Consider the following 19,474-nt stretch of genomic DNA (forward strand, 5'->3'; position numbering starts at 1 on the left):
ACTGCTGCTGTATAAAATCACTGAGATTTTGGAGTTGTTTGCAGGTTGCCTATCCTAATACACAAGGTGTAGAAGTTAAGGGTGGATAATTGCTAAAGTAAGTTCCCTGTGGCACAGAATTAAGCGACCAGAACAGGATCCTCTGCTCTCCTGTGTCTTGTTGTCAAGAATGAGAAGAATATTGGTCATTTTTGTGGTGGTAAACTTCCTACTAATTATTTACTAGAGAAAAATGTTGAGAAAGGAACTGGTTAACAGACACAGGCGAACAAAGGTTCAAGAATCTTTTCATGTTGTTACACATGTGGTATGTTACAGGAAAAAAATAGCAAAGCAAACATGAGCTCAAATCCTGGCTTTGCCATATCTTAGCTGTGAAATAGGAAAACAATTTATTTTGAGATTATTCATTCAATTCAGCCATAACATGGGTAATCTGGTAAACACCTCACATGGATTTTTTGTGTGTGTGAGTGTGTGTGAATGTGTGAGAAGATATAATGAGATGTCATATAAGTGCACAGGAAAATGTTTGGAATGTCTTGAAAATCATAACACTAGCTAATAATTATCAGGAAATTTTCTAAGAAAAATATAAGTATTAAATCATTTATTTCTCCTAACAACTCAATGAGGTGTGTTCTCTTATTATCCCCATTTTATGGATAAAGAAATCCATTCAAAAAGCATTAGCTGCCAAGGGGCACTTGAGAGGCTCAGTCAGTTAAGCAGCTGGCTCTTGATTTTGGCTCAGGTCATGAACTCAGGGTCCTGGGATAGAGCCCCACACCAGGCTCCACTTTCAATGGGGAGTCTGCTTGAAGATTCTTTCTCTTTCTTACTCTCTCCCTCTTCTACTCCTTCCCACTCCCACCCCCTCACATGTTCTCTCTCTCTCTAAACTAACTAAATAAATCTTTTTTAAAAAAAAGCATTAACTGCCAGTACTTGTCCTTGGGTTAGAGATTATGGATATATATTTCCTGATATTTTCATTATTTTTCAAATTTTACGAGATGGGCATATTTTACTTTTATAATCAGAAATAAAAGAATGGTATTTTAAAGACAATGAAACTATTCGGTTTTACTCCTTTTGAGGAAACCGGAAGTGTGCTTTTTCAACGTGAGATATACCAAACCCCAAGCCCACTCTTGCAAAGCTTCAAGGTTATCTTTATGGCACATGGGCCTGTATGGAGGAATCAACGAAGTGAGAACAGTCACTGCCTTAGCTCTGTGAACCTCCAATTTTCATGGTATTCAGGCCAGTATGCTTCAAATCGTCTTGGGCTTCTCCCTTTACAATGTGTTAGGGGTGTTTTTTTCACTGGATAGCTGAATGTTCTTGGAACATGCCATGTAATGCCCCTGGTGATCCTGCTGGAGACTGTCTGAAAACCCATACAGAACATATCTCAGAATTATCCTGCTGAGTGGGTGTTTATTGACCAATTTATAGCCCTGATTATCTGGGGGTCACTGTTGGTTCATATAACGCCTTGGCCTTTCTGGCTGTCCAGTACAGCAGGCCAAACTCTTCCTGTGGCCAGAGGACACTCAGGTAAAGAGACTCAGTTCTCTTTAGTATTGATGGTGACCTATGAGATAGGCCCAGACACCAGCAGAATCTGCTCCTGATGTTAAAAAGATACATAAAATGATCCATTTAAGGATTTAGCACTTGCAAGTGCTCAATAAGTGCTCACTGTCATAATTAAAATTATAGAATTAGCATGATCATAGCTACTACAGAATTCATACGAATATCCAAGGTTTGTGAGTCCAAGCCTCAGAATGTTTTAATGAACAAGAGAATCTTCAGGCTTCTGTCTGGTTGTTCTCCTTCTCCCTTCCAACCATGATGGCTGCTTTGGGCTAACCCTTAATTCCTCATGCTCTGGGTAAGGATAATTAAATGGGAGCCATTCGTACGGACTAAATCCTCCATCCCTGAGATTCTGGGCTTTGCTTCAGGAAAACCCCCAAACAAACATTAGTCTCTATTGTTGTTTTATTTCTTCAAGCTATGCCACTTATGGCTCTGGGGTCAGGAGATAGACATCTTGTTTGTATGAAGGTTTCCCAAGGGGTGAACTACAGTCAAACTATGTTACTCTGGAAGACTTTAAGCCATTTTAGCCACTCAATGGAGAGCACATCCCAGAATGCAGGCGGGTTTCCAAGACAACTGGGGTTTGATGGGTCATTGAAGGCTGGCCAAAGCAGCTGCATATTGGTGCTCTGGAAGCCTCAAACTATTCTGCAAGAGCTTTTGGTTCAGAAAATCCAAAACATATTTGCTGCAAACATTTTTCTCCTCCATTTTTAATCACATATATATTGCAAGGGAAATGTATCCCATCTGGGGTTTCTTTTTGTTGTTGTTGTTTGTTGTTTTTTTGTTTGTTTTGTTTTGTTTTGTTTTACCCATTTATACTAATGTCATCCAAATAAAATTTTGAAGTTTATTTGATGTTTCACACTTACAAAAAATACCGTAATGGAAGAACACATTCGGTAAAAGGCAGTGTTTCTGCTCCTCACGTTGCCAGTGACTGTGGGTCACTGAAGTGGCCTCCAAGTCCACACAGTGAATTGGCCACGTCCTGGATTCCTTTGAGAGATGGTTCCAGCTGTCTTGGTGGCAGATACAATGGGCAACAAAGAGCTCATCTAATTCTATTAATCACAGAAACTTGGCAAAAAGAAGAGCATGGTCAAAAGAGGTTAAAGGACCTCGGATATCAACGAGTCCAACCTCACTGTTATTTTACAGCTGAGGAAACTGAGCCCCAGAGGGAAGAAATTCTTTGCCTAATGACACATGGTTAATTAAAGGCAGATTTGGAGTCAAAAACTCAGGTCTTCCGAGCCAAGGAGCAGTGTAGCAGTGTTCTTTCTACTCTCTGTTGGAAAGCATCAAAGCACAAATGCGAAATCAGACCGCAAAAGCAAAGGCATGAGTGTGTGAAGAGTCACAGACCGTTATGAATTTGGGGGCAAAAGGGATCACAGAAATTTTAAAAACAGGCATCCTCCCTCAAGGAGCATAGGCACTGGGTCTAGCCAGGTTGGCTTCATGCTACAGTGAAGCCAACTACTTTCTGGATGATAATAATAACCTTGGGAATGTCCCTCAAGAGCTCTGAGCCTGTTTCCTGATCCATTTGCAAAATGGGTTAAAATTAGCACCTGTTGTGCATTGGATTTTTCTGAAAATTATATAAAAACCTGCATGCAAAAGCCCTTGGTGTGGTGGCTACCACAGGGCAAATGCTCAAAAAACAAGTTTTTCTTAGCATTACTATTTTCATTATTACTCAAAGGTCTTTTCTCCCTTCCTTCCTTCCTTCCTTCCTTCCTTCCTTCCTTCCTTCCTTCCTTCCTTCCTTCCTTCCTTTCTTTCTTTCTTTCTTTCTTTCTTTCTTTCTTTCTTTCTTTCTTTCTCTCTTTCTTTCAGATTTTATTTATTTATTTGACAGAGAGACCAGAAGCAGGGGGAGTGGCAGAGGGAGAGGGAGAAGCAGGCTCTTTGCTGAGTAGGGAGCCCAATGCGGTGCTAGATCCCAGGCCTCTGGGATCATGACCTGAACTGAAGGCAGACACTTAATGGACTGAACCACCCATCCAAGCACCCCAAGGTCTTACTTTCTAAGGGAGGGTTTCCTAAACTGTGTTTTGTGGAACACTATTTCCGGGAGATGTGAACTGATCTTACAAAAAAAAAATAAATGTGAGGAAAATTTCCCATATTACCATATGTTTTGAAAACATCATACACTCCACCTTTCTCTCACAGATTCCGAATGCATAAAAAACAGAATTGGTAAGCTCTCTGAGAAGCCATGAAGGAGAAAAAAAAAAAACTGTCAAATTTTGTTGAATGAAAACTGTTCTAAAGGTCGCTGATTTTTTTTCTTCCAAGCACATACATAAATGAATCCTCTGCGGACCAGCCTGCTATTGAACACGAGTTTGGGGAATGAAGGTAGGGGAGAGATAAAGGTAGATGCAAATCTGTAAAGTACAGCAGACAGTGATCTATCAGGGGAAGGCGTGCAAAAGTAAGTGCTTAGGAGCATTCCTCTTTGAAAGGGATGCCCATGGTTGGTTATAGGGGGAAGAGATATTAAAGCAAGAGAGGACTGGTTGGAGATGGAAATGAGGAAGTTCCTGGACACAGAGTCAAGGAAGTTCTGGAGAACAGCAGAAATCCACCTTCATACCTTTAGCAGTGGGCGTGAGTGGGAAGAAACACTGGTTGGAGATTTGGGGACCAGCTTCTCTTCTTTTCTTCCCCCAAGGGCAGGAAGCATCCTGGGTTCAGTTTTACACTTACAATGCCTAGCGCAGGGGCTGGGACTAAGCAGGACTCAATAAATGTGCACTGAGTTGAGACCAGATCTAAGTGGATGTGAAAAGCCATGATAAGGAATCTGGACGTTATTTGGCAGACAATGGGGAGCCGTCGAAGCTTGTTGCTCAAGGGAGTGACATGTTCAGAAGTGCACTTAAGGGAGATTGGTTTGGCAGCATGTGGGGGATGGAACCAAAGAGGGACAAACTGGAGGCAAGAATCCACCAAGAATCCATACGCTATTTTAAACACGAAGCAACTGCACTCAGGGATGGGCAGTAGGAATGGTGATGAGAAAAGCAGCTGCAGGCACTGAAATTTAATGAAAATTAATTAATTTTTTTAAGTTAAAAGAGGAAAATTGACAAGGATTCATAAGTGATTTCATGTCGTGCAGAGAGAGAGAGAGAGAGAAGAAGAGAGAGAGAGAGAGCCATCTGGAGCCTCTGAGACTCGAGCCCCTGGAAACAGAATGACAGTGGTGTGGGCAGAAGAGAGGAAGCAGGAAGGTGGTGTAGGCTGAGCTGGACAAAGATGGCTCCCTTGGGGCCTTGCTGGAGGCTTGAGCTGCACACACCAGAAGGCATTTGGGAGCGTGCAGTGGAAACCTGAAGATAAATTAGGAGAGGAGACCACCTGCATGGGATCCACCTGCATGGAGCTGGGACCTACAGCTTGTGATGCATGAGTGTGGGCTTGGAGATTAGAGACAGAGAAAGAAAGAGGTCTAAGGCACGTGCGCCAAGACTACCACAACCACCAGTGTCACAGCCTGGTGCCTGCCCACTGGTGAAGGAAGGTGCTGTCCCCAGGCCCACCTCTGTCCAGTCCCTGCAGCCACCCTGCAGGGCTGCTTTAGTTCCCCCAACAGGTGGAGTCCGGAATGATCTTGCTCCTTGTCTGGGCGGAGCCCTAGACAACTGAACTCTTCCCCTGCCCCGGTAACTGTCTTCAGAATGCCACCTCGGGAATTAGACTGCTGGGATTTGAATCTTAGCACCCAGAAAGTGGAAGGTTTTTTAACCTCCATCTTTGTTTCTGTTTTTCTGCAAATTTGGAATAAATGCAGTGTGTATGTCACAGTTCTCAGCTACGAAGAGTAAATGTAAAGTATTTAGAAAGTTCTTAACAGGGGATTCCTGGGTGGCTCAGCCGTTTAGTGCCTGCCTTTGACCCCGGGCGTGATCCTGGAGTCCCGGGATCGAGTCCCACATCAGGTTCCCTGCATGGAGCCTGCTTCTCCCTCTGCCTGTGTCTCTGCCTCTCATGAATAAATAAAAATCTTTAAAAAAAAAGAAAGCTCTTGACATATAATAGCTCAGTATATTTTGGCCATTATTATTATTAGTTCTTTTATCATCCCAGCCATTTGTAACCAGTCCTGATGACTGGGTTTGTGCCTCAGTTTCTCTACAATGATTAAAAACCAGCCCTGAAGTCCTGTTCCTCTCGCAGAATCTAAAGTACTTAATTTAAGTTGTGCTAAGCATCTCCTTGGGTGTAGCTCTTGCCCACCTTACATCTTCTCTCTGGATAGCACTATGTACATCATTACTGTCTGGGAACATCAGAGGCTACAACTCTCCCACCACCCACTCATTCGTTTATTTATAGGATCTTCCATTTAGTCAATATTTATGGACCATTCGCTTTATGCAAGGTACTCTCTACAGCCACCAGATAGCACTACTAGAAACTGAGTTATCCACAACTTTTTCTAGATGTTATGACCTGTGACTTCCCACTGCAGCTACCAGGACAGCAGGAAAGAATGGAACCCCGCCTTCACAGGAATCTCTTGCACGCTTTGAGGCTAAGCCACCGCACTCCTCCATCAAAGTAACCCTGCTTGATTGTGTCTCCCCAGGCTCATCAACACAGGGCGGGCACAGGCCAAAAGCCCAGTAAATGCCTGCTGATGACTTGGGGAGATATACAAAAAGGTCAGCATTGCTTTTACCCCATCATGACGCAGGCTAGAAGACATTTGTTCTCTCATATCTGTTCACATCTGCCCTAATACCTCATAAAACCTTCCTCCAGATAGTCATTAATGAGGTGGCAACACGGATTGCAGAGGCCTGGGGAGACATTTTGTCTGATGTTTTGGATGAAGGGAACACAGGATTGCTCTTTGTGAAAGCACGGGAGCCCACGCCGGAGCTCTGCTTGACATTCTCTCCCTGCAAACTCAGACATGGAGTCAGAGTACAACTGTATGGAGAAAGAAGAGCAGCAGAGTGTTGGATGGGAGATTAGGAGGCTCAAGGACAGCAGTGGACGAGTAAAAACAGATACAAGAGTCTGTGTATGGCTAACATGAGACGGTTCGTCAGATCTACATCAACAGAATGCTCCCCTCTCTGTACTTGTGCTGTTTTTGTGTGTTCATCCCAGCTTCTCTGTACATATCCAGACTTTGGACTTACCCCCTGGGAAGGGGCTGGGCACCATTCCTGCAGTAAATTTACATCCACGTGTCACTGTAGGTGTCTTTTCTCCTCTCTGTTCATGTGAAGCACTTAACACCATGCCTGGTATGTGGTGAATGTTAAGAAAATTTGAAAAGGTGGATGGATGGATGATGAGTGGATGGATTGATGGATGGATGGATGGATGGATGGATGGATGGATGGATGAGTAGTTGGATGGATGGTTGAATGGATGGGTGGCTGGATGAATGAATGAATAATCAAAGAATGGGATCACTTAGCAGGGAGAAGGTACTTACTAACTTTTGTTTTCTCCTTTGTGTCCATGACACCAGACTTAAGCAAAGGATAGAGAAGAGGCACTGGGAAACACCATTCTAGCAGTCTTGTGGACTCCAGGGTATTGATGGGCCTGACTCCTGTTGCCAAAAATGGAAAAGACCCAGGCACAGAGATGTAAGGAAGTCAGACCTCACTTCTCAGACCAGGTATGGCAAGCCTTTCTCTGACCCTCCCTTTCCAGTCCCTTTACACACACATATTCAGGGGTAGGAAGCAAACCCTGCTTTAGAGGGAAGGCCACTTCATCTCACCCAGCAGGGACCCTCTAAATCACATCAACTGCCGCCTAGCTGGGATATCCACACATACCTTAGGATTTTTCTGTATGTATTGAAAAACCAAGCATTTTTCTATGCTCTAAAAACCAACTGCAGTTCAGTAGAAAGATCACTGATGTTCCAATACCATGAACAAATACCTTATTTGCAAGGGTCACTTCTCTTTTAAACCAGGCCACTAGTTACTTTGTGGTTTTAGTTCTGTTACATGCATAACACTATAGTTTTCTCACCTATAAAATGAGAAAAAAAAATGTATGCCCTAAGCTGGCAAGGGGAGGTGTGCAGAGCACCTAGCTGGCACAGTGTCTGGCATAAAGGTCACTTCTCTCCCCACCATCTTGGTCCCTAAGACTAGCTCATATTGCAAGCTCTACCAAGTCTAGCTCTCCCTGGATCTGAGAATCCCTTCCCCTGGCATGGCAAGGGCTGTTGGAAAGCTGTTGCCTCTCAGGATGAGGGAGAGGGCACCCTCAAGGTATGTCCAGGCCAAGTTCAGTAATAAAACAAACATTTTTGGCACTGTAGCAAAAGGCTGGGAGGCAGCAATAACCCAGCATCGGGACCTGGGCAGAGGGCTCCTTAGGAGCTGAAGCCCCCCCTGGAGGTGGGCAGGGAGTGGAGATGGAGGGGACAGCAGTGCAAAGGCCAGCTTGCTCTCCAGCAGCAAAGTCAACATCGCCCCAGATGTCTGCCTCCGGGGTTGGGGCCATTAGCTCCAGTTTACCTGCTCGCTTCATTTTTCAAAATTAGCCACAAAAGCCTCCCATGGAAACACAACACACAGCATTTCTCACTGTGTGTCGCGGGGGAGGAACAAAGTATATCTTTTCCATACACTTGTTTGGAGTTTCTGAACGTCTCCCAGAGCCCGGAGCCTTGGCAGGCCTGTTCCTGATTGCTCCCACATGAATGGCTATGTGAGCCCCACTTTTCTTTCTGTCCCCAGATGCTCCTCAGCTAAGACCAGGCTGCTGTCCCCTCCCTGTCGCCAGCTTGGCCTGGGCACCCCAATGCTGAGCCCAGCAAGGCACTGACTTTCTCATTTTCTTGCTCCTTTTCCTGGGGGATAAAATTACAGTCGAAATTCCTAGGTTCGCTTTGAGGGTTGCTTAGAGACGGTGTTAGCTTTCAACCACCTGATTTAATCTCTTTGCTCACTCCCAGCTTCCCCTGTTGCTGCTCAGACAAGGCAGAGGGCGAAGGGGAGAGGTGAGAAGGTGAAGCGCTTGTCTGCAGTGACATGTTTTCATCGGGTTGTGCTGAGAGCAGGGCCAGACAGAAGAGGCTGCAGTGTGGTGGGGCTGGGACAGGTTGTCTGTCTGTCTCTCGGCAGCCTGTACAGAGCTTAAATGGGAGAATGGGAGTGGGGTGGGGGTGGTGATGCACCAATGCAAGGACAGATGAACAAAAGTATAAACACTAGGATGCAAAGCTGTGCAGTTGGAGCTGTCAGGCGCAGAGTACATTTTTGCCCTTGGAAAGTCATTCCCACCTACAAATCAGTAGGAAATTATGCAACAACCTACTAGGTGCTGAAAAAAATCCACCCCAAGTAAAAACAAACCGAAAACACTTCTAAGAGAAAAACCAAATGCAGCCCGAGTGATGAGAGCATGTCCAGCAATGACTTATTGGCTTTTACTTTTAATCTTTGGGGAGTCAAGGAAACAGGAGAGATGCCAGAAGATTGGAAACTGGAATGTTCTTATTTATACTTAATTTAGTCATTAATGAAGTGTATTAAGTGTCAGTCCCACTGCAAGGACCGGGACTCTTGCTTTCATCTGCTCCCTTGATGTATCCCAGCACATAGAGCAGAGTCTGATTCACAGCAGGTGCTGAATAATAGTGGTTGAGTGAGTAAATAAAAGGGGGGAATTTGGAGATGAGCCTGCAACTCCCCCTACAATGATGTTCCTCAGGGCTTCAGTCTGCAAACCAGGTAACTGTGTGGGAGTCTGCTTGGCTCGAGCACCTACTGAGAGTTTCTGAATCTCTCTCCTCACTGTGTGTGCATGTCTGTGCATGTGTAAAATATATCTTCTTATCGTCACTGAAGAAGTTAATGAAAGATCATAGTAGCCCTAACTCACCATTCTCCCCATTTTGACAGCCCCTTCCTCCTGCATAATCTTTGGCTCTGGATCTGCTCCCGCCATCTTGGGTGTTGTACAAGGCTGAAGAGTGGTCCCCAAAGAGATCAGGTTCTAATCCCTGGGGCTGTAAACAGACCTGTAAACATTACCTTGTAAGGGTCTTTGCAGATGTGATTAAGTTCAAGATCTTGACTTGGGAAGAATATGCTGTATTATCCAAGAGGGCTCTAAATCTAACCACCTGTTGTTATAAGAGGGAAGGAGAGGAGATCTGATAAATACTGAGAAAACAATGTGAAGATGGAGGCAGAGATATGAGTTCTGAGCCAAGGAAGGGTGGAAGCCACGGGAAACTGGAAGAGGCAAGTCCTTCTCTGTTCCATGAGAGGCTTGGCCATCTTGACTATATAATTTCTGAGATTGCTTGGGCATCTACATTCAGATGTCAGTCGGAGAGAATGGAGAATTACAGTTGGGGCATTTTTACAAGTTGTGATTATAAATGATGCATTTCACTTCTACCCATATCCCATTATATAAGTAACTTAGTCATATTACCCAAAAAGGGCTAGGAAGTTTATTTAGTTCCTGATCAGGTAACCACATTCCCACCACAGCACCATTATGGTGAGGGAGCATGGATTCTTAGTGGACAGCTAGCCAACAAAAGGGAGAAAAATACCTACAGAAGCAAAGGGATTAAAATGACAACTAGGTAATTTATCTCAAAATATGAAACCTTCTCATTTCCACCTTAAAACTGACACTAAATTTTATGCATATACAAGATTCATATTAATTTTTAACATGAAATAAAAGATATAAAGCAAACTTGCCTTTATTCTGCATTTTGGAGAGGGCTTCTGATCCAGTAGGCTCCTCTCCAACTTGTATTCTTGGGAAAATAAACACAGACCCTGGAATCAGAAGGAATAATGTTCAAATTCTAGCTCTTTTATTTACTTAAGTGACCTTGAAAAATTACTTCATTGTTCTGACCCTTAGTTTCCATATATATGGAAACAGAGGAATAGATTTCTTACCATCCATCCGTGGGAATGATGGTAGGAAGAAGCACTTGGAGTCTGGTGAGCACCCCCTGGAGGATGTACTGGGGAAGAGTGTCTGGTGCACACCAAGGAATGAGACCATGATTTCTGTTTATAACAATTAACTTGAGGCTGTATGCTCTAAAGAGTTTCTAGACCAGAGGAATTGTGGCGTTGTAGAATGAAAGATTCCTTGCTTATTATGGGAAGGCTGCCTTGGAACTGGAAGGATCTAGGTTGTCTGCTGTCTGTACATATATTGCTTTTTGTCTCCTTATTACCACCCAGAGAGGATGTGTTCTCCTCCTCCTCCTCCTCCTCTTCCTTCTTCTTCTTCTTCTTCTTCTTCTTCTTCTTCTTCTTCTTCTTCTTCTTCTTCTTCTTCTTCTTCTTCTTCTTCTTCTTTTTTGTAAGATTTATTTATTTGAATGAGAGACAGACAGACAGACAGAGAGAATAAGAACATGAGGACAGGAGAGGGGCAGAGGGAGAGGAGAGGGAGAATACCAAGCAGACTCTACACTGAGCACAAAGCCTGATGTGGGGCTTGATCCCACGACCCAGAGATCATGGCCTGAGCCAAAACCAAGAGTCAGATGCTTAACCAACTGAGCCACCCAGGTGCCCCAGATGTGTTTTTCATATGGGATACCCAGAGCAGGGGAAGAACCAGGAGTCAGCCTGAAAATTCATAAGGGAGAGTCAATGAGTCAACATACACACGTAACTCTAAGGTTTGAAAGGACTATGATAATTTGAAATATTCTATAAAATAATGTTAAATGCAATTAAAGATTAAATGGCATAATAGAAAACACAATGAAAATGTGGTATAAAAATTAGGATATTTGTAAAAGGACCAAATAGTGCTTCTCAAAAAAATAAAGCAAACTCATTTTTTTTTTAATGCCTTAGTGAACAAATAAACCCCAGAATAGACATGGCTGAAGAGAGAATCCATGAACTGGAAAACAGATCTAAATGCAGCAAGTGAAAGAAAAAAGGTCATTAGTGCCTAAAGTCAAGTCCAAACTGCAAAAGGTAACTAATACTGGTGAAAAAGCAATCTGCTAAGAAGCCTGAAAGGTGCACTGAGTAAAATATGAAGCATGATTTGGGACAAGATGTTCATAATTAGAACTGAACATGTGAATGAGAGCTGGAGATTTATTTATATGTTGCTGCAATGTGATGGCATTCTTTAACCTTGATTCTGTGTAACCATGATATTTTTCTTCTGTATTATATAGTCTCTCATAGAATCACTTTGACTGGTGTTGTTATTGAGAGAGATTGAAATTGGAGTTGCTTATTCATTTTATTTTTCTTTAAACATAGATCTGTGTATTGTTTTAAAACAAAACAATGTGGATAATAAGATCATATTTTAAATGCTTCCCTGACAGGTGTTTAGCAATGTCAGACTTAGGATAAAATATTTAAGACTGAGTAGCAACCTAGTGAAAATCATAATTTAGCTACAATTACAATGGAAGCTTCATACATCTCTCCTTTTCCCTCCTGCAGCTGGCAAGGCCTCTTAGGGAGCTCCAGGGGACAGAGAAAGGGGATCAAATAAGTTTATCTCTAGGAGCATGTCCCAGAAAAGAAGGCAAGATAGAGTCCCAGTGGCCTCCTGGTAGGCATTTCCTTGCATATAAAAAGACCAGTATGTAAAAGAAAAACTCTTGGCCACCAGGGCATCAGTAGACACTTCCTGCTGAGACACCTCAGAAGCCCCTCATCCCCACCTCACACTATCAGGGCTGCTATTTCCAGCCTTCCCTCTGCTCTATTTGCCTTCATGCCTCAGAAGGCAGGGAAATCATAGCCAAAGCTTGAGCTGACAAATGGTAATAAAACCAAAGAACTCCCAGGCAGGATTTTGAGCTTGACCTCAGAACTGCTGGTCAAGCTGGAGATATATTTTTAATGTAAATATTCCTGGTAACATGAGCTTGGGACTCTTGCCAGCAAAGCTTCTGAGGGGCCTTTGCTCACTCTGTGTTCTGTGAACAAGTTCCCCTTCTTATAGAGTCTTTTCCTCTGTTTAGGAGCAAACTTTGTTTTATGATCGCCAAAGCAGTTAGCAACCTGATGACTTTTCTAAAACTAAGGCTGAAAGACCGTAAAACAGGTTTCAGAGATTGAGCTGAGGCCCTTAGGAAACAGCTTCTGGTCTAGATTTACAAATGTTTATGAACATTTGGTTCTAGACTGTTGTCACGTGTTAAAAAAGGCCCATTTGCTTATGCATGACTTGAGGTGGCTAAATCATATGGCATGTGAGAAAGAGCATTAGAGGTGTATTCACAGGGATCCAGAATCTTTGGAGAATTCAATAAATATGCTAAATTTAAGAGCAATGCAGTTGTTATGATGGGAAATATATTTGAGCTTCCTGGTGGTCAGGGTTAAAAAAAAAAGTCTGTCAAAAAGGACACAGATTGATTCCTAGTGAGAAATAATAGATTCCATTTCATTCTCTGTATTTTGCTATATTTTAAAAGAAACGTGTTACATGACAACTTCTAATGGGAGTATTGATAGGTAAAATGGAAAATACCCTTATAGCAACATTGAAACCAAGACAAGAGTGGTTTTTAAGGTATTATTTGATAAAATATCTTTGATAAATATCAAAGGTAAAATCTTGAAGCAGGATTTGGTGAAGAATGTCTTCGAAGGGACTGAACTCACATACACCTAGTATACAAATCTCCCAGTGATGCATCTTATAAAATACAGAATTTAGTTTATTCACAGTGATGAATGAGTGGCTTGCCTATTGGTTTTCATTCCTTCAATGTTTGTTTTCCTCTTAGATACTTACACTACAAAGTAAAGTGTCCAAAATGCTGGACAATATGAATCCAAACTCTTAACTTACAAAAAAAAAAAAAAAAAACTTCATTGCCCTTCTGTTTTCCCTTCTCCTTTTCTTTCACCTCTCCTCTTCATCATATCTAAGATTTACTGATCTATTCAATACACCAATAACTAAGCTTTGTGCTTTTCATCTATCATCTTGATCACTCTTCAAAACAATCTTTTGAAATAAATACCACTATATCCCATTTATTGGATGCAAAAATTGAGGCATAGAGACATTAAGAAACTTGTCAAAGTTCCCAGAGCTAACAAATGTTAGCCCTGGGATTTTTACTTTGAACTATTTCACATCGATCTATCACCTCCATAATACTCTGCAACAAGCCACCCCCCAAACTTTTTAAAAAAGATTATTTATTTATTTATTTATTTATTTATTTATTTATTTATTCAGAGAGAGAGAGAGGGAGAGAGAGAGAGAGAGAGAGAGGCAGAGACACAGGCAGAGGGAGAAGCAGACTCCATGCAGGGAGCCCGACGCGGGACTCAATCCTGGGTCTCCGGGATCACACCCCGGGCTGCAGGTGGCGCTAAACCGCTGCACCACCTGGGCTGCCCACCACCCCCAAGCTTAATGGCTCAAAACAATAATAATTTATCATTAATAAGACTCAAGTAGACAACATTCTTCTGGTCTTGCCTGGCTCATTCATGCCTTTGAAGTCAACTGGGAGCTAGAAAGGTGGCTCTGCTAATCTTGGCTGGTCTCCCTCTCTCTCTTTTTCTCTCTCTCTCTTTCTCTTTTTCCGGTGAGGGAGTCATCTGGCTGTCAGGTCATCTAAGATGACCTTGACTTTTGTCCATGCATCTCTCACATTTCTCTAGGAGCTTAGAATAGCACATTCTTATGGCAAGGAGGAAGTATGAGAATGAAGAAGCCCACTTAGGCAAGAGGAAGGAGAAAGGAGAAACGTAAGTGTGCTTTCCAAGATGCTGCTTGCATCAGGTTTGCAAACAACTCCATAACCAAGGAAGTCACATGGTTGAACCCAGAGTTGACAAGGGAAAGGACTACAAAGTAAAGGACAAAGAATATGCATACAGTTAGGCCATAATGCAGTAAGTCAACTTTTGAAAGATTCTCAAGTCCTAACTTTTAACCACTATGTCTACTGCCCACCAAAATTAACAATCCTTTGAATCTTGAGGTTGCTGCAAGGACTATAATCCAATTGGCCTTCCAAGTGAACTCTTTTAGCCACTCCATCTCCATATAGGGGTATGGAAAGTCAAAAAAAAATCTGCTTGAATAGAAAGTGAAATGGTTTGGGGATGAGGACATAGGTGGGTGCTTATTTCTTAATTTGTTGTTTGAGGCATTATAACAAGTGATACTAACTGCAGTACAAATAAGCTCCACATCTCACAGGCTTAATCTAATGAAATTTGTTTCTTGATCATCAAAAGTTCAAGTGGGTATCTTCCATGCAGTTCTAGGGCCTCAGAGGCCCACACTAGATCTCCTGCATCCTGCCAGAAGACAAGGGAAGAGAGAATGTGCTTGGAAGATTGCATGGGGCCAGATCTGAACCATTTACATTCCACTGATGAGACCTCAGTCATAGGGCTCTATACCGTAGATGAAAAAGAAACAGGACATTATAAACACACAGGAGTATTTATTTATTTATTTATTTATTTATTTATTTATTTATGATAGTCACACAGAGAGAGAGAGAGAGGCAGAGACACAGGCAGAGAGAGAAGCAGGCTCCATGCACCGGGAGCCCGAAGTGGGATTCGATCCCGGGTCTCCAGGATCGCGCCCTGGGCCAAAAGCAGGCACTAAACCGCTGCACCACCCAGGGATCCCCACAGGAGTCTTTATTATAGTTTTCTACCTTGGATTCATCTACTTTCTTGTGACAGTGGCAAGCTGATCCTGCTTTGGATGTAACTCACCTCTTCTTTATCCCATATATTTTTAGTGAAGCAAATTCTATCCCTGCTTCTAGGGGATGAGGGACTCTCTAAAGAGAAGATATTTAAGCCAAAACCTTAAGAGTTAGCCAGGTGAAAATCTTGGATAAGAGAATTTCAACAAGCGAAAAGATCACATAGCACAATCCTGATGTTGAAGTGAGTGCTATCTTTGCAAGGAAATGAGGAGAGGCTGGTTCATAGAATGGAAGCCAGGAATAATAATGGGAACATAAGTATGGGTGAGATCCTATGGCATATGGGTGCAGTGTTAAAAATATTGGATTTAATATAAATCCTTGGGTTCTAAGAACAATGGAAAACTGCTGGAGAATTCTGACATGCAAGTAACATTGATAATTTCTGTTTATAAAAATGTATATTGGTAACACTGGAAGAATGTATTTAGCTGACAAAGTATAGAGAGGACAGTTGAGAGCTTCACTGTGATTGGAAAGACCAGGTAGACAGATATAATAATCTGGAAAGAAAGGAAGGAATTCTCAAATATGGATTAAAGGCTAATGATGGAATGAGTATAAATTTAAAAAGATTTTGGCACTAATTAGACTTCAGAAAAGAGGCCAGTTATGGACAGAGAAGGATCCAGTCTTTATGCCTGAAGATTATGCAATTTGGGGGAACATATTTTAGAAATAAATGAACAGAATTGGAAGCACAAACATAGGTATAAAAGGTAGTATTTATTTATAGTGAGAAAAGAAGTTATTACAAATTACTCTAATCATACTCAGTTTCTTTCCTTCTAAAATTTCTTTAGATGATTTGCCAGGAATGCTTCCAAGGAAATGCTCCTTGGTTGTAACTCCTCTTTCACTCCACATCTGAGACATTGTACAATCAATCCCTGGAAACTTGCAACACTCACAGAAGTCCATGAAGAGAGTGGCCTGGCACAACCACAACAACCTCCTTAGATTTACAATAAACCCATCTCTGGGGTTTGATTCATCAGTTTTAGCATCACTGGGATCTAGTGGTGGTTGAAACAATAAGGAATATTTTTTAAAAATTCATCTAGGAATAAAATAGAATATACACAAGCGAGGGCCAAATAAATGAATGAAAAGAATACAAAAAAAGCAATTAAAGCAAAATCCTGAAGGACTTCAACCTGAAGTAACCAACAAAAAGGGGGGGAAAAAGGTTGACAAAGAGGACTGAAGAAAAAAAAAATCAACCAGATTGGGAAGAAGAGAAGCAAGAGTGTTGGATCACCAAAGCCAAGAGTGTCCCAAGCAGGAAATGGTCAAGTTAATTGAAGTCTGGTGAGTGATCCCTCACTGATACAGAATATGCACCTTTACTTCTTAAATTTATTATCTGTGACCTTCATTCCAATGGTGAAGTCCAAAAGAACAGGAGTTCTTGTCAGCTTTCTTCACTGCTGTATCTCCAATACCTGGAACAAAAGCTATGTACACAACAGACAGTCAATAAATGCATGAATGAGTAAACAAATGAAAAAGAGATTGAAAGTATCCATCTTATTTAGTGGTGTGGTACCTCCCATGGTATTGAAAAGAGACATTTTCCCGGACAGATAAGAATGAAAGCCAAATTTGGAGTAAGTTTGGAGAAATGAGTAGTTTTAGAAACTGGATGTCAGTAGAGTAGACAACTTTTTGAGAAATGTTGCTGTTAACAGAGGGCAGACAGCAAAAGAGTTAAGGGGGAAGTAAAATCAAGGAAGATTCTTTTTTTTCTTTTTTTTTAAGAATAGAGAGAGTTGAGCAAATGATATTCTGGAAAGATCCATATTCAGAGAGGGCAAAGTTATTGAAAAAGCAGAAATGAATGTAACCCAGGGCACAGGTGAAGGAACACCTTCAGGTGGAAATCGAGAAATTCTTAGAATCTGGACTTGGTGCAATTACTATTGTTGCACACTAATGTGTGGACAATTATAGGATTTTGGGGAGATAGGAGTTATCCTGAACTCTGCTCTGGGATGCCATGGAAGCAACTGGATTTAATATAAATCCTTGGATTCTAAGAACAATGGAAAACTGCTGGAGAATTCTGACATGCAAGTAGCATTGATAATTCCATTGATAATTAATAGCTAACAGCTATTTCTCTACCCTCATTGCAATAGGACTGTTTTCTATTTCTCTCTAATAGTCAAATGACTTATAATGAATATATTGTATTCTGAGTAAAAATAAATCATAGTAATATTTTTGTTCTGAATCGTCTTGTGCTGGATAATCCAAATATAATTTCTTTTATGATCTGGGATATGCGTTTAATGAAAATGACAAAATATGGAAGGCATGACTGTCCAAGAGAGAAAAGTTTTATAAAGTGCATAAAAGTAAGACACCGTAATAGACCCAATTGCTTGAGATTTCTCACTTCATGATAGAATTGGCACTAATCATCATCATCTGTGCTACTCTTAAACAGCTTTTTTTAAAAGAAAAAAATTAGGAGACTGATAGTATTTCAAAGGCAAAAACACACTTGACAATATATAAAATTGAATTTTAGTTAAATCCAAATGGGACCACTGAAAATGTTTTTATTTTTATTTATACACACACACAGAGGCAGGATTCCTTCAGTTTCAACCAGACTGTTGTTACTAAAATAATAAGAAACAAGAGTTTAAGAGTGACTTATGTTTTTAGTACTGATCTATATGCTCTGTTCCATGTAAGAACTATGGAAATATTTCAAATCTCAAACTCTTCTGGGTAATGGAAGCAGTGAAAATCTTCCGTGCTATGTTCAATGTCTGGGCCAAAGCAGAACATGCTCGAAGGGATCATTTTGTATACATGTGCTTCCTTTAGCTGCCATGGTGAGTCTCTTGCTTCAGAGCTAGTTTGAAGGGCATCATTCTTGTAGTCCGCAGAACAATTCCCAGACAGGTACACAGTAGAAGCTGCTTATGGCAAATAAGAGCCTTAGTGGATTTTATAAGGGGAGAGCCCTGTTGGGCTGCCCTTCCCTCCTGTTTGTCTGAGACCCTGAAATTGAAGCCTAATGGGGTGTATTGCCTGGTGGGTGTGTGGTGAAACTCTACTTATTTAACTTACCGGTCCATGGGCCACCTAAAACCTGGGAGGAAAAAAAATTGTTCTGGTTGGAAAGTTTAGTGAGAAGACTAGGGAGAAAGTTGTGCGTGGGTGTGCTGTGTACCTGTGCAAGTGAATACAAGAGGGGTGTGGCTTGCAGACGAGTGACAGTATCATTGACAAATAGCAGGACTCCCTACCTCATGGCATCTCCTCCCTCAGTTGGTTGCAGGAGAGGCACAAATCCATGAGCTTGCCCGACCAGAGGAGAAACTCCTGGGCATGTCTCAAACACCATTGTTTTCTAAGCCTGGCACTTAGTAGGTGCTCAGCAGGGGGCAGTGTGACACAGTGGTTAGGAACTTCTGCTGCCTCCGGGCCTCCTCTTCCTCATCTGAAGCATGGGGATGATCCATCATCTCATGGAGTCCTGCAGGATCAAATTAGATAATAGATGGTTAGCTTTGGCACTGAGTAACTATTCGATAAATGGTAACATTTGTTATTTCTACTTTTTAAATTATTATTACAAAATATTCCCCTCCAGCCTAGAACTCCCATCCAAACTCCAGTTCTGCATATCTTTGTCTGGGGAGGTCAGGGAAGGCTTCCAACTCACAACGTTCAAAATATAACTCATGACCACCCCAACCTCCCCATCTGCTTATCTGTCTAATGCTCCCTGCCTCAGTCAAAAGAGCAGCATCCAGGGTATTTTGCAAACTATGGTGCTTAACACCACCTTCTCCCCTGCTGCTGCCCACTAAATGAACCTGAGTGTTTTCAACTTTACCGCCTCTCTCTCAGAACATCCCACTTCTCTCCACTGCCCCCTCCACGCCCCGCCACCGTCCAGGCACCATGTTCCCACCCTGGGGGCTGCGATGCAATCCTAACTGGTCTGCTTCTCTCATCCTTTCTTGTCCTGGTCCCAGCTGTCCCTCTATGTCTCAGAAGGATCACTATTTTAGGAACACAGATAAGGCCCTGTTGCTCCCCACCCCCTGCCCCCTGCATTGCTTCCCTGTGCTCTCAGAATGAGAGCTAAAACATGCCCAC

At 42.1% G+C, this 19,474-nt stretch overlaps 1 long non-coding RNA gene across 1 annotated transcript; it reads right to left on the reverse strand.

The window, feature by feature from the left end:
• Positions 1 to 16,091: 16,091 nt before the first annotated feature.
• Positions 16,092 to 19,422, reverse strand: LOC119865548. The gene is made up of 3 exons (XR_005377383.1): positions 19,287 to 19,422; positions 18,616 to 18,845; positions 16,092 to 16,806 (listed from the first exon to the last, which is right to left on the reverse strand). It is a non-coding gene; the product is annotated as an uncharacterized LOC119865548 (long non-coding RNA).
• Positions 19,423 to 19,474: the final 52 nt, after the last annotated feature.

The sequence above is a fragment of the Canis lupus genome, chromosome 24, assembly GCF_011100685.1.
Source record: "Canis lupus familiaris isolate Mischka breed German Shepherd chromosome 24, alternate assembly UU_Cfam_GSD_1.0, whole genome shotgun sequence".
Classification (NCBI taxonomy): domain Eukaryota; kingdom Metazoa; phylum Chordata; class Mammalia; order Carnivora; family Canidae; genus Canis; species Canis lupus.